Source organism: Solenopsis invicta, chromosome 14, assembly GCF_016802725.1.
Source record: "Solenopsis invicta isolate M01_SB chromosome 14, UNIL_Sinv_3.0, whole genome shotgun sequence".
Lineage (NCBI taxonomy): Eukaryota > Metazoa > Arthropoda > Insecta > Hymenoptera > Formicidae > Solenopsis > Solenopsis invicta.
The window spans coordinates 13,631,756-13,636,021 of NC_052677.1; positions in this window are offsets into that span (position 1 = coordinate 13,631,756).

The window sequence follows — 4,266 nt, forward strand, 5'->3', positions numbered from 1 at the left end:
TGGACGCACTTGCACATGTAAAAAATAAAAAATGAACAATCGGTCAAATAATCGGACATTAATGATCTCAGTTTTTAGTTAGTGATCGTTAGAATGTAAATAGTGCTACCATCACCTTTTCCCGCGTGTACGGGCGACGAGAGATCGCGGGGACCGATTTATACGAGAGAGCTAACACGACCGTCGCGCGGTAATGATTTTTAAATTGGCACGGCCAGTTAATTATTTCTATATCGGCTCGTCCGTCGCGCTTCGTTAGGTAACGACGATTTAATTCGCCGCACACGGGGTCAATATTCCTTACCGTGCGAGCGTCACGGGGTCCCCCGCTACCACGGACGGTACACGGAAGCATATCGTACATCGCTGCAAGACGGATGACCTTCCGAAGGTCAGCGCCTTTGCTCCCCGCCGTCGATGGATACCGCCATATATATATGGTATACGGCGTATATACCCGTCCTACGCCTTCGTGCAAGGCGCACGACGGAGAGAGAAGCTAATTGGAATCCCCACCGACTAAATGTAAAATGGCAGATCGACGTAATGACATGGAAAAGCGGCGGTTAAACGACTTCGGTCTTTCTTCCGCGTGCGTGCCTCGTCATTACGCGATCGGAGTATGCCAATCGTTAGTCGTCGTCCCGCGGAGTGAGTCTCTCACGCGATCCATCAACGACGGCCGCGGACGACGAAACTCGAATGTGACCCGGCCGTGGCCGGCCGATCGGGTCGTATCGCATCGTCGCCTATCGTTATAACTGTTTGCGTTGGCGAATTAATTCGCAAATTAACGGCGCATTGTTTCGCCGCCGGCGCATAGCGCGCCACGCCGTGATCTCACGGTCGGGATCTTTACGTAAAACGTTCTCGTGACTGGTATCCCGAGACACCTCCGAGATGACTACCGAAGGATATCTGGTTCTCTCTCCGCGTGGCCAGTCCCGCCTAATTAAAGTCAGGTAGCGGTAATCGTTGCGCTAGATTGCCTTCACGTGTACATCGTCATTTGTTATTTCCAGCTGATTATTACGCTCCGACGAACTTTCCGATCGCGCTTATACTTGTGCCCAAGAGAAATTACGCAACGGAACACGTTATCGTTTATTACTGGCTAGTATCGAGAAATTAATATTGGTAACTGTAACAATTTGCACTGTTGCACTTATTAGCATGATAAAACATCCTGCTGGGTGATTCTGCATACGCGAGTCGCATCCGACACAGATTTTTCTGCATCTCGTTATATTATATTATTAGCTTTTCAACCGAAATTGATTTTTTAAATCGCTAATTTTTTTGCATTATAATTTATTTTGAGATGCAACTAATAAGAAAACTTTTCACGTAATTATAAATCGTGATGCATAATGCATATCAAACCTGCAATATTCAAGTATAGTACGGCCGATGCTCCAGTTTATTCTCTCTCTTTTTCTCTTTCTTTCTCTCTCTCTCTCTCTGTTCCTTTTTCTCTTTCTTGAATGCAGAAAAATCGGCATGCCTCGAGACTCGTTGATCATTCTATAAATAACTATGAAGATTCTAAAAGGACGGCTCTTAATGAAAATGTCAGGGACCGGGCAAAAAGGTACCGGCAAGCGGAATTATTCGATACTCATGCGTCATTTGCAGTCTCCACTGGCGCTATACGCCATTTCTTTGTCGCTAATTTTTCTCCGTCTTCGTTGATTTGCGCCCCATCAATGCGCCCTGACGTTATATACTCGTCACGAACTCTTGCGTCTCCTCGATTTCGAACGCGCATCGCGAACATATTTTACTGCGTTTCGCGAGTTTCTCGCGCTTTCGACATTCTCGCTGGCGAATCACCTGCATGCGGATAATTGGGATTCTACGGCGCGTAATCTTCTATCGATCTCTTATTATTCGCGGAAGACGTGCCTTTTCTCAATCCGAGGTAGAACTCTGCGGTTCGCAGAACGCTTTATGAAACGAACGTCATTTCAGACGCATTGTTGAGTCCTTTGCTTGCCAACTTCGCCGAGAAGATTATAGCAATTTCGCCTTTTATAAGTACCTAAGTCGCGTTTTGTCGCGTTAAAAGCGTTCCAGGAATTGTAGCGAAAGGGAAAACATTTCAGACTAATCGCCGTTGAAAGCATTAAGACTAATCGAGAGGTTTATACAGATATGCAATATCGGATTAGAGTACTTTGTTCTAACACAAAAAGAAATAAAAATAATAACGCTGTAGAATCACAAAATTCGAAGAATTAATCACGCTTAAATTATCTATTAAAAAAAATGATGGTAAATTCTATATAAAATTCTTGATACTCGGAATGGTTTTGTATCGTTTACTCAAGTACTTCAATCAGAGCTCGTGCATTAGCGCGTTACTCAACACGCTTGAGCGTGCATATTCACGAGATCATCGCAGGTAGATGCGACCGTCTGCTCGCCTTGTAAGGATCTGTTGTCACGGCAGACCATCGGTATAATCCGCAGAAATTAACGCGTCCCGGAGAATGGACGTTGGAAGACAGATTTATGCTGACCTTCGATGTACCTTTACAGGAGCTATATCACAGCAAGTAAATGCACTGGCTAAATGCGTGCCAGTGCATTTACTCCGCTATAATTATACGCATAAAGACCGTTTACAAAAATTCCCGAGACGAACATACATAACGGCTGCTACAACTCAATTTACATATTGCTACATGTTTTATTCATTTACACTCTTTTCAAACGTCATCTTCTCTCTCAAATCTTTTATATATTACATTTGCATATTTTGATATTCTTGTATTATTACCTGCAAATAAATATAATGTCAAAATCTGTAAAGAAAAAAGAGATGATTAATTATAAAGCGGTGATATAACGAGATATATCTTTCGAGATCCTGTTAGATTAATACCGCAGCGTGCAAATAGTGGAGTTTCTTGTCGTTTCCGGCGTTTCGTTTCAAACTTTACGCCGTGTCAAACTCGATGTCGGGAGTGCGACGCACGTCCGTAAGAAATATCGGAGGAAAACCTGAACTCTCTCTCTACGCTGGCCGCGCGCGGCCGTCTCTCGCTGTTGCACTTTAACGGCGCAGCCACGCAGAAATAAGTGCAGCGGCGCGCTGCTGGCAGCGTCGTACGTGAATCGATTCAAGGCTCACTGCGCACGATCCTTGCATTCCTGTTGCAACCGATAGGTACATACAACCGCCACCGCGTTATTACACCGCGGTGCTCGATATATATCTCAAGTTGTAATATAGCTTTGTAATGAGAAATTGGGATTTTCTCACCAAATATAATTGTTTCCTGTTTAAAGTCACGTAACGATGACGGGAGATAGATTGTAATTGTAATTTCTGCTGATCAACGGAGATACATCAATTACTCAATTAAGAGGTTCTATTTATATACATACGCACAAAAGCCGTCGCGAGCGTAATTTTTTCACCATTTTAAAAGTAATTGCACTTTGTCACTGAATTATGTTTATCTCCTCTTAATGATGTGTTACGTAACAATATATTATTATGTCGACTTTATCAATTAGTGATATGCATATACTCCACTGTGGTTTGTATTTGAATGCAAATTTGGATAACACAATCTTTTTTCCGCATCTAACATTATCTATGGGAAAAATGACTTTGAGTTTTACGAGTGAAAAATAATATTTTATGTCTGGCAACAGTAACGTAAGGTCGCATGGGTTAATTGCCACGGGTCGGTGACTTTTTTTTTCTCGACGTGTCGTAAAATCTCTCAGACGACTTTTGATTTCGCAAAAGGCGCGGTGGCGACAACGGTTTCCCTTTCATTCGCGCGTTCTACGTCGCGTGGGCGCGCGTAACTGCACGTGCACGTGAGCACGCGTATCGGAACGTGCTATACGACAGTACACGGCGCACACATGGTCTATTTGCTCACGTGCCAATAAAATTCAGCAAACGAAAATCGATTTGCGATACGCGAATTCCTTTGAGACATACGTTTCATCGCGAGTGCAACGTGTATGAGTAATTTGAATTTTCGCTCTCGTAAAATTCAAGGATACCCGAGATGGAGAGTCAATCTGAACAAATTTGTCTACCGATTGCAACAGGTTTGCGGAAATAAGAAGATAAATCAAGTGACGGGCAAGAAAACGTGACGCGTACTTGGATCATTTCAGCGATACACGGGGGACTTTTTGCAATACCAGGCTGCAAATGGAGCTAATGTAGAATACCGATACGATAAGTAGTAGCAATTAAATTTATGGCGTACTCGCAAGTAGGATTGTGCAAGCGAC